At 41.2% G+C, this 12,126-nt stretch overlaps 1 protein-coding gene across 1 annotated transcript in view; it reads right to left on the bottom strand.

Moving 5' to 3' along the window:
* The window catches only part of adgb (androglobin), a 332,059-nt gene that overhangs the window by 121,907 nt on the left and 198,026 nt on the right, over positions 1-12,126 (bottom strand). The window lies entirely within an intron of this gene.

The following is a 12,126-nucleotide window of genomic DNA, read 5'->3' as shown; positions in this document are numbered from 1 at the left end:
CTTGCTAGTTGAGAGTAAGTAATTCCACAATGCTGCAAGATTTGCCCAGTGCCATTTGCCATATGGGCAAAAGTAGAGGTAGAAATCAGAAGGCTGGAAAGTGAAGGAATCATCAAACCACTCTGGTTTGTAGAATGGGCAGCACCAATCGTACCAATTTTGAAGCCTGACAGGTTGTTTGCCTTTGTGGAGATTTTAAATAAACATTAAACCACTTTTCACAGCTGGATAGATACCAAGTCCCTCAGTTAGAGGGTTTGCATGCAAAGCTGGCAGGGGATGCCGTCCTTCACATTGCTGGACATAAGCCACATTTGCAATTGTGTTTGGACAAGGATTCCCAGAAGTATGCTACAATTAATAAAGAGCTTGTACCAATATGCAAAATTGCCATTTGGGGTATTGTCAGTCTGTTCAATATTTCAATGGACCAGGGGGAATATTTTGCAAAGTCTACCTCAGGTACACTTAAGAAAACTTGGACATAGTACTAAGGTATTTTTCCAAGGCAGATAATTGCCTTAGAAGGGGAAAATGTTTGTTCCAGGCACCCCAAATGGGCTACAGAGTTGACAAGACTGGGTTACACCTGTTGGAAGATAAAGTGAGGGTGATAAAAGGTGCCCTGGCTCTCAGGTATGCAGGAGCTTTGGTAAGTTCTTGGGCTGGCAAAGTATTACAGAACGTTCATACATAACGTGACATCCATCCTGGCACTTTTACATCAACTCTTAAAAAAAGGGTCAGCCTTAGAAATGGTTGCACATACAAACCCAACCTACAGGGAAGTAAAGAAACAGTTATTGCCCTCTAAGGTGTTGGCTTACTAAGATTACCAAGAAAAATCTGGTACAGACATGTGGTTCCTCCCTGTATGGCATCGGGGTTGTACCACCTCATGGGTGGTCTAATGGAGAGGAACGCTGAATAGTGTATGCATCCAAGGCTTTAGCTAATGCAGAGTGTAGTATGCCCAGATGGAGAATAAAGGATTAGTGGTCATATTTGGAATCAGAAAGTTCCACCAATACGTTTATGGTCAAACATTTGTCATAATCATGGGCCACAAATGCTGCTCAACGAGGTCAAAGCAGTGCCACCCATAGCTTTGGGCTGCATTCAACAGTGGGCTCTAATACCAAATGTATATAATTACTAGTTAGAACAGTTTGTCTGGGAGACTGAGCAGCAATTGTGATGCATTGAACAACCTCCCATTAACACATACATCAGTGGTGGCACCCCCAGTGAAAAAGTGTATAACAATATTAAACTTTCTGGACATGCTCCCTGTCAGAGCTGACAATATCAGACTTTGGGTGCAGAAAACTCCAGTCCTTACAAAACTTAAAAAACTGGTGGTGATGGGGGAAACCAAAGGGCAGTCACAACTAGAAATTAAACCTTTTGGACCTGGAGAGATGAGTTCATGGGAGAGAATGGCATATCATTATAGGGAACAAGAGTGATTGTCCTGAGGAAAAGTCGCCACCAAGTACTGACTGAACTCCACCAGACCATCCAGGGTCTTCAAAATGATGCTGGTGAGAAGTTATGTCTGGTGGCCAGGCTTCGATGCAGACATAACCACATTGGTGGGGGCAGTGCCCAGCGTGCCAATAAGGACAAAAATTAACACCACCAGGTACCCCACATTTGTGGGAATGGCAGGGTAAACCTTGGACACAGTTGACTGTCAACTATGCAGGACTTTTCATGGGTTCAAGGTTCTTAGTCACAGTAGGTGTCCACTCAAAGTGATTAGACATGCATAAAGTTCATTTGTCAGTGTGGGGGTGATGACAGAAAAACTGCAAATATCTTTTGAAATACACGGACTCCCAAAGTGTTGGTCACAGATAATGGGTCATCATTTACCAGTAGGGAATTTGGGTATTTTCTAAAGTCGAATAGGATTGAACATATAAGTACAGCACCATACCATCAGTAATCCAAAAATCTGGTGGGAAGAGCAATCCAAACTTTGAAGGCAGGCTTGAAGAAACAGCCTTCAGCCTCGCTTGATACCAATCTATCATGGTTCTTATTCGTTTACAGCACCACCACACATGCAATTACAGGTATAGCACCAGCAGAGCTGCTAATTGGTACAAGACTCCACACCAGGTTAAGTCTGGACTTCCTGGACCTGTGCGGGGGGTGGTGTGGGGGTGGGGGGGGGGGGGGGGGGGGGGTGGTGGGAGGAGATATGGCACCAGGAATGCCAATGCTAGACACGCAGCTCTGCCAAATGAGAGACCGTTTCATGTAGGAGGTGACATTTGGTCCAAGAATCACAGAAAAAATCCTACATGGGTAAGAGGCATGGTTGATGCAAGGTCAGGACCAGTGACATATAAAGTTTGGGTAGGTGCAACAGTCCTGAACAAGCACATGCACCAAATGAAAGCTATGAATTTGCAAACAGTGTAGGAGCAAAACATGCCGCATCCCTCAGAACACATGGAAAGACTAAAAGATCCTGTAGGTTCACCCTCTGCACTAAGCATTGATTAGTCCTCTGAATCTGAAATGGACATGTCAGATATAGCTGCCTCAATGTCTTTGCCAGCAAAAGAAGAAAATGAAATTCTACCAAGGTATTCCTGGCACAAGAGGTGAGCTCCTGTGTATTACATGGCCCCTGAATCAGATGCCGAGTTGAAGGAACCTGCCCTGGTGCCAAAATGCCCCAGGAGGCTCTCCAAGAAAAATGACCAGCCTATGTCATCAGACTTAGAGGGGGAGAGATGTTGTGACTGCAATGAGGTCAGTTAGCTGGATCTCACAGAATGTGACTTCCCCAATTGGGGCTGTTAACGTGGTCAGTAACAATGCTGCTGCTTTAACAAGGTTATGTTGTTGTTGGTTTTTGTTTTCAGAGGGGACATAAACGCAGAGACTCCAGGAGGTGTGGCCTGGTCCATAACAGACTGACGCTCTTTGTGGGATTTGTTCCATAGCTCTGATTTGGGGTTAGAGTTGTTTGACTTGAAGGCAGTGTGTGGTAGGTATTAAGAGTCTTTTGTTCTGGATGTTGATTTCGGTTAGTTTAAACAGTGCCTGGGATAGCAATGGCTCTTTCAGTCACCACAAGTTTTCTGGGGATGGAAGAAATGACTTGGGGGTTTTACAAAAGGTAAATAAGTCCAAGCTGCTGGACTTTGCAGACAATCTGGAGTTGTAGCTGCCTCTTTCCGTGAGGAAGGATTAGATAATTACAGCAATCACTCAGTATTTAAATTTGCTGGAATTGCCATCAGAATCTTTGGAGATGGTTAAAATTCAATTATAATGAAGCAGCTTGAGCTACAGGCAAAAGATAAGGAAAGGGCAACAGAAATGAAACTGTTTGAATGAGGATTAAAAGCAGCGGAAAGAGAAAAAGAATGAATTACTTCAGTAGGAAGAAAAGGGGGAGAGAGAGAGAGAAAGAGAGAGAGAGGAAAGGAAGAAAGAAGGAGTTTGAAATTGGCAGAAATTTGCACTTACAGAGGAAAGTCAGTTTAAAAGGATGGGGATGAAGGCTGAAGGTAAGCTTAGTGAGGAAGAGAGTGAGGATGAGCAAACCCATGGTAGCAAAAGGCCTGATGAAAATCTGTTTAAATATATTCAAGCATTGCCTAAACTTGTTGAGAAGGATGTAGACAAATTTTTCATCTCATTTTGAAAAGGTGGCTAAACAAATGCAGTGGCCAGTGACCATGTGGGTGTTGTTGATCCAAAAAAAAACTTGTAGGTCGAGCTAGTGAGGTATTTCCATCACTGTTCGAGGAGGTATCTGTGGTGTACAAGGAGGTGAAGACAGACATCTTAAGTGCATATGAGCTTGTGTCAGAAGCCGACAGACAATGTTTCAGGAATCTAAGGAGGGAACCTGGTCAAACCTACATTAAGTTTGAAACAATTAAACAAAGTAATTTTGGTAGGTGGATAAGGGCATTAAAAATAGAGCAAATCTATGATGCCCTTAGAGAGGTAGTTATTTTGGAGGAATTCAAAATTCACTGCCTGAAGTAGTGCAAACTCACGTGGAAGAGCAGAGAGTTAAAACAGCAAGGTTAGCAGCTGAAATGGCTGATGATTATGAGCTGGTCCATAAAACTCGGTTTGGCTTTCAGAATCAATTTCAGTCCATGAGGGATAGAAATTGGGGCAAAAAGAAATCCTCACATGGAAAGGGAAAGGTAGATCTCAGTGAAGATCATAAGGACAACCTACCACGGGGTAAAAAAGAAACCCTTGAGGGGGACAAAGAAGTCCGGTGTTTCCATTGTAATAAAGTGGGCCACATGAAATCACAGTATTGGTGGGCTAGGAGAAAACCAGATGTAGGAAAACCAGACAAGCCTGGAAGTTTTATTGGACTAGTAACAAAAAGCACCAGGGAAGTTAGACAACTGCCTCAGAGTGTACAAGTTGATCAGAGATTGGTTTAAGGAGGAAGTGCCAGATCTGCTTAAAAAACATACATGCAAGGGTAAAGTTTGTTCACATAAGCCAGGAGCAGTAGGTAAGGTGGTTACAATATTAAGGGACACAGGATCCTCTCAGTCTGTAATGCTGAGGGATGAGGAGATATGCACTCCTGAGGGACCATTGCCAGAAAAGGTACTGGTAACAGGAATTCATGGTGAGACAAAAAGTGTTCAATTATGTAAAGTGAGGCTAGAGAGTCCAGAGAAGAATGAAGAATTTGTGGTTGGAGTACTGGGCAAATTCTCAGCTGCAGGAAAACAGTTTGTCCTTGAAAATGATATCGCTGATTCACCGGTAGGTGTGCTGCCTACTCTAGTTGAAAGGCCAGTGGAGATGCAGGCAACTGAAGAAATGGAAGATGTTTATCCAGGAATTTTCCCTGATTATGTGATCTCAAGATCACAGAGGCACAAGCTGGAGCAGGAGAGACCAAAAGGCACAGATAAAGAAGATGACATAGTGTTATCCAAAACTTTCTTCAATCAGATAAGTGGAACAGAAAAGGAGCAAATAGGTAAACATGTAAGTATCTTTAGCTCTACTAAGCAGAGAGGTGAGGAGTTAAAACACTCATATCAGAAGGAGAGTGAATGTCTTCCTGTGTGTTATTACTTAACAAATGATGTCTTAAGGAGGAAATGGAGACCATCACACATTCAAGCAGATGAGAAATGGGCAGATTCATCAAATTGGGATAAGGGAATTCCATTTGTACTTTTTGCAATCAGAGATCCACCGAATGAATCAACCAAATTCAGTCCATTTGAATGAATTTTTGGGCATGATGTAAGAGGACCTTTAAAATTGATTAAGGAGAAATTAATAAGTCAGAATTCAGAGACCGCCAATTTGGACTATGTGTTACCTTTTAGAGAACAATTAAACAGAGCTGGAGAGTTGGCTAGACAATATTTAAAAATATCATAGCAAACAATGAAACAAGAAGTGGATAAGAAATCACAAATTCGCAATTTTGCAATTGGAGACAAGGTGTTACTTCCAATAACAGGTGAGCCTTTAAAAGCAAGGTTTAGTGGACCATATTAAATTGAGAAGAAATTGAGTGAGGTGAACTACTTGATAAAGACTCCAGACAGGAGAAAATATCACAGTGTGTCATGTGAATATGCTCAAAAGGTATTTTGACAGGGAAGGAAAGCAAGAGGAGAAGGTGTTAATGATGACAGCACAGAAGGATGAACCAAGTTCAGAGGATTCTGAATTGGACATTCCTCAAATCAAATTGGACAATGAGGAAGTTGTTAAAAATTGGGATAAATTATTGAATTACCTTCCACAAGAAAATTGAAATGACCTGAAAGAGTTATTACTATCACATGGGAAGATATGCGGAAATAAACTGGGATGTACTAACCTAATTGTGCATGATATAGATACAGGAATTGAATTGAATTGAATTTATTGCCACATGTACTGAGGCACAGTGAAAAGCTTTGTCTTGTGAGCAATACTGGCTGATCACATAATTAAGTAGCATAGATAAGTAAATAATAGGTAAACAGTGGCAAAAACAAAAACACAGGTACAGGCAAATGTTCAGAGTTTTTGAGTCCATTCAGTATTCGAACAACAATCGGGTAGAAACTGTTACAAAACCAGCTGGTGTGTGTGTTCAGGCTTCTGTACCTTATCCCTGATGGTAGAGGTGAAGAAAAGCATTGCCCGGGTGGGATGAATCTTTGAGAATGCTGGCGGCCTTTCCTTGACAGCGGGCCTGGTAGGGTAGATGGATTCTATAGGAGATGCTGTTCCGATTAAGCAACATCCTTATAAGCATAATCCTCTAGAGTTGGCACAGGTTCAGAGGAGATAGAGCGCATGCTCCAAGATGACATAATCAAAGTGAGTTACAGTGACTGGAGCTCACCTATATTCATGGTGCCAAATCCAGATGGTACCCAACGGTTATGTGTGTACTATCACAAAGTCAACGCTATTGCAAAGACTGATGCATATTCAATTGCACGTTTGGAGGACTGTGTCGAAAAAGTGGGACAAGCAACTTACATTTCTAAGTTGGCCTTGCTCAGAGGCTACTGGCAATTACCTCTGTCAGAGAAAGCAAAGGCAACTTCAGCTTTCGTAACGCTGAATGGACTATATCAGTTCAAAGTCATGTCATTCGGTATGAAAAACACTCCAGCCACATTGACTAATAAGGTCATTGCCGGATTACACAACTGTTGGTGTATATTGGTGACCTGCTGATTTTCACTCATGGAAGGAACATTTACAGCACTTATGGATTTGCTTGATTGACTTCAGAAGGCAGGCTTGGTGGTAAACCTAACTAAAAGTGAATTTGCCAAAGCCTAACTCACCTTCCTGGGACATGCTGTTGGACATGGACAAATGGCCCAACGAGATGCAAAAATGAAAGTAATTGGGGAATTTCCCATACCGCCGACAAAAGAAGCAGTACTATGGTTCCTGGGGTTAAATGGATTTTACCAAATATTTGTGCTGAACTTTAGCAGTGTGGCTGCTCCACTCACCAAATTGTTAAAAAAGGACAAGAAGTTTCAGTGGGCAGTGGACTGTCAAAAGATATTTGACAGCCTAAACATTGTGTGAACCACTGTCCCAGTATAGCCATACTGGATTACACAAAGCCTTTCAATGCAATGATGTAGGTCTTGGTGCTGTGCTCCTGCAGGAGGATGACGAAGGGATAGAAAGACCCATCCAGTATTTTTCCAGGAAGGTGAACGTTTATCAACAGAAATTTTCAACGGTGGAGAAAGAGACTTTAAGCTTGGTGTTGGTGTTACAACATTTCAGTGTTTACATTACCAGTAATGTATCTGAGACAATCATAGACACTGATCACAACCCATTGACGTTTGTGGAAAAATTTAAGGACAAAAATGCCAGACTATTTAGATGGAGCTTGTTTTTGCAACCATTCAGTTTGACAATTGTGCAGGTGGCAGGTCGTGAAAGCATGATTGCCGATGCATTATTGAGTCTTTGAAGGAGCTATGGAGGCGTTTGGTGGTGGGTGTACAGTGGCATGAATTTGCATGGGGTTGTGCATGATTGCATGTTTATAGTTAGTACAGTGTATATGTGTGTTTAGACTACTAACCGGGTTTTGAAGGGTTAAAAATGAAGTCATCTTTTGGTATTGATGGTTCTTTTTTTTAAGGGGGACGTGTCACAAAGCTAGTCCCTTTTTTTCTGAAAGCCGTTCCTTGGCTCAAGGATGCACTGTCCTTGATTTTTTTCAGAGGGGTATTGAACTGGGCCGGGCTCCGGTCAGTCTGGTTTCATACAGAGATTAAAAGGATTTTGAGAGGCCTTTTGTTTAAACGTAAACAGATGAGACTTCAGGTCAAAGTGGTCAGGTTTTAGAAGTGACATTTATAAAGAAAGGGGAGTGGTCAGCTCTCTAGCTAGCTGAGCTGAGCAGTTTAGTTCAGTCTGACTTGGTGAGGAGCTCAACAGGGAGCTGTGTAGAAACTCTCTCTTTTTCTGCCCTTCAACTTCAACCTGTCAGTATGTGTTCCATTTATGGTTTTCAAATGGAGTTTGCTTGTTGGGACTGTTGTGTATATTTGGAACAGCATAATTAAGTCTAGTTGGATAGTCTGAGTTCTGTAGTGGGTTCTTTATTCTGTTCTTTGTGTTTCATTGTATAATTTTGTGAATAAAGTTTTGTCTGTTCTAAAATCTAGTAGTCAACCTAGCTAATGTAGTCCGGGCAATTTTCACTGTACACTTACTGAAACAAATCACAAATTTACAAATTATGGTCTGAACTGCCTGCTTAAGAATGTTTTGAGTGGTCTGGCTTAGTCCATAACAATATCATGACTTGGGGATCGTCTGTTGGGTTTTCAGATAGGTTGAGTTATTCTGTATTCTTTTCTCTTTTTTGTTTGTGTTTCATTCAGTACTCTGTAAATAAATGCTGTTTTGTTTGAGACTAAGTGCTTTTGACCAGCCACATCAGTCCTGGAATATCTACTTTCCACTTTCTCAAAACAACTCAAAGTTAAGGTCTGGGTTTCCTTCTTGAAATGTTTTGCCTGGTCAATAACAAGTTCAGTCAAGGAGCCCTGGCTGACAGATAAAAAGAGGAGTTGCACAGGGTGGTGGTGGACATCTGGTTCATGGCCATTGTCATTCACTGCCTTGAGACAGCGGTGCTTGGATCCAACACTGTGCACCAGTTGGAGGATGATCAGATGTGTGGTGGAAACTCGTCTGCGTGTACTTGTGCTCAGGTGGAATTTCAAATTGGCCCTAGGCTCCTATACGTCCTACAGGAGCCTATGCCCCACAACCCGAGCTGTCTCTGAAGTTTCAGTTTTGTCTCTATTAAAGATGGCAAAAAGAGGTGTTTCAGAGATCCTGGCAATCTAATAGCTGACTCTGAAGAGGCAGTACTAGAGTTAAGGACTTTTCATGTGTAAATAAAGGGTGATTTGGTGACAGGGTATTGGCTTCTGTGGAGTTGATTCACTACCACACAGTCATTGCATTGGACCTTCCAAGGGCTTATCTTTCAAGGTATGATCAGTCTCTGACTGTTCCTGAAGTATGGTCAACACTGTCTATAGAAGTCACTGCTGCAATCAATTTTTGTATGGCTCACACACCCAGAAAATAGTAATAGATGAATAATCAGCTGACTATGCTTTACAAACTTACAATTCCACCAGAATGGACTCAGTCATGTTCAGGTAATGTGGGATTATACAGTACCCAGTGTAACGGTGTCGATATACCACTTAAATATTCTCTGGATTAAAATCATGACATTTCTAGCTCATCTTTAAATATCCCTCAAATTATATGATTTCGTCTTTTGAAGGGGACATAAGTTAAATGTTTTGATTTCCAACTAATCGTTGAAAATTATACTCTCTCGATTAGCAAAAACACACACACAGAGCTGAGCATCGATAATGCATTGGTTAAACAGACATTCAACCAGAACAAGAAATGAACCCATCATAAATCTAGGTAAATGTGAGGAAATTTGCTAATTGGTGGAAAGACGATGATTTGGAAAGCTCAATTCAGCAGATTCTCTTTAATCTATTAATGTGAGTTGTGGCAAATAGCTTCTTCTGGAGAATGCATGCATAAGCAAAGGACAAAGGACAAATGTGAAGAGGTGGTAATGATGAACATGGCAAAGTAAATTTGTGTACCTGTGTAGGAATGAGGAGAAAACTGTAGAATTCTAAGTAAAACATGAAGATATGCAGCAAGTGTTTATGAGAAAGCCCTGAAAAGCCTCTCATACAGGCATGATAAAAACCGACATGATACTGATTTATTATGAAGTAAAGGCAAGTGATTTATTAAAGTGCTTGACGTGAAATGGCTAAGAGAGAAAAAGCTTAAAGTTCATAAAGTGCCCATGTATTTACAGAATAAGAAATTAGAACAAGTAGTTCCACTTGTAATAAGGAATGATATTAATAAATGAGCAAGCAACATGATATCAGTGAAGTCAAGAAGATGGGAGTGGCACTATATTACACATGATGCCACAGACGCTCAGCAATTAACTGCCATTATTTTCATGTAACATATTTATAATCTATGCTAACTGTTGTTACCTGGTATGACAGATTGTTTATTGAAAACAACTTGCAATTTTATGGCACCTTTAATCAGAAAAACATCAAAAGATGCAATCAGACAAAATGAATGGTGAACCAAAGGCTAGAAATGCCAAACATATGGTCAAAGAGATCAGTTTTAAGGTGAGTCCCAAGGGACCAGGAAATGGGGATGCAGAAGATGCCAGAGTTTCAGTAATAGAGCATTCTGGGGTTTGGGTTGCAGGGTGGGGTGGATGTATAGGACTGAAGGAGAGGTTGGAAATTTTAAATCAGAGTTATCCAGCTTACATGAGCCAATGTAGTGACACAGGTAGAAGGAGAAAAAGCAGTTTAGAAATAATTTAAAATTTACAGAATTTGGAGAGTTGGTGAGCAAGAGATTTGGAAATCAGAAGAGTATTGGAATAGTCAAATCTAGAGGTGACAAAGGTGTGAGTAAGTATTTTAGCAGCAGATTGATTACAGGCAATGACGTTAAGATGTGGGAGTCACAAGAAGGACAGCATTTATTGCTCAACTCTAACTATTATTGAGAGTTAGTAATGAGTCACTTTCTTGAAAAACATTCAATAAACAGAAACATTCTACTTGAATTGGAGACTGGAGAGAGGGCAGTAATTTGCCAGGACAGAGAACCAGGTATGGAACATTCAGATCGGTTTAAAAGAGGGAAATATGATGTTTCTCAAAACCAACCTACACCTACATTGCATCATCCCTGCTCCAGTTTCCTCTCACCGTCCAAAAGATGTGCAGGTCAGGTGAATTGGCCATGCTAAATTGCCCAAAGTGTTAGGTGCATTAGTCAGAGGGAAATGGGTCTGGGTGGGTTACTCTTCGGAGTGTCAGTGTGGACTTGTTGGGCTGAAGGGCCTGTTTCCACACTGTAGGGAATCTAATCTAAAACTTCAAAGTGCTTCAATAGAATAACATTAAACATTTGGTTGAAAACTTAGGTTTTAAGCAGCACAGAAGAGTAGTGGTAATTCCAGAATTTAGGACTTCAACAACTGAAGACAAAGTTGGCAATGGTAGATTGAGGCAGCCAATTCTTGGCTGATTCCAGACATAATGATGCAGGAGCAAGAAAACTTCCCATTATGGAATACTCTTTGTCAATAACAGGATAGATAGGAATGAGACCAGGTAAGGATATCCCAGCTGGACAATGGAGGAGAGAGGTAATTTAGGATGAGGAGAGGTAATTTACTGTAGTCACAGTTCCATTGCATGTAATCTGTAAGTTTGGTAACATCCATTTTTCAATTCTATGGTAGAAACTGTTTGAACGAATTTATAATGACTTTAGAGAGGAAAAGGAAGTTGGAAATTACCATCAAGAAAACCTGCAGTCTTGAAGAAACTGTTTAAAAGGAAAACCACTGAATGTTAGGGGACAGCAAAAGTAAATGAAGAGACTGAGCTGCAGGTTTGTCACATAATACTCACAACCATATGCTGCCAAGAGTTGTCCCACATATTTGGTGACAGATAGTGATTGAGTAGCAGCTATTTCAGAGCTCAAAGATACATTGATGTACAGAACAGAGAAAATAACATCCATGTAATGTCTATGATTCTGCAATTGGGAAAACGAAATGGTAATAGGATTCCAGTTGGAAGCTAACACCAGCATAGACAATATTAGTCAAATAGCTTCTGTTTGCGCACTTGAAGAATTGAGCATGACAACCGTCTGATGAAAGAGCAGTGCTCTAAAAGTTAGTGCTTCCAGATAAACCTGCTGGACTACAACCTGGTATTGTGTGATTTTTAACTTTGTACACCCCAGCTCAACACTGGGTGGCACAGTGGTTAGCATTGCTGCCTCACAGCACCAGGGTCCCAGGTTCAATTCCAGCCTCAGGCAACTGTCTGTGTTGAGGTTACACATTCTCCCCGTGTCTGTGTGGGTTTACTCTGGGTGCTCTGGTTTCCTCCTACAGTATAAAGATGTGCAAGTTAGGTGAATTGGTCATGCTAAATTTCCCATAGTGTTAGGTGCATTAGTCAGAGGGGAAATGGGTCTGGGTGGGTTACTCTT

Source organism: Chiloscyllium punctatum, chromosome 11 (assembly GCF_047496795.1).
Source record: "Chiloscyllium punctatum isolate Juve2018m chromosome 11, sChiPun1.3, whole genome shotgun sequence".
In the NCBI taxonomy this organism is placed as follows: Eukaryota; Metazoa; Chordata; class Chondrichthyes; order Orectolobiformes; family Hemiscylliidae; genus Chiloscyllium; species Chiloscyllium punctatum.
The sequence above is the reverse complement of the archived record's forward strand: the minus strand, read 5'-3'. Positions and strand labels throughout refer to the sequence as shown.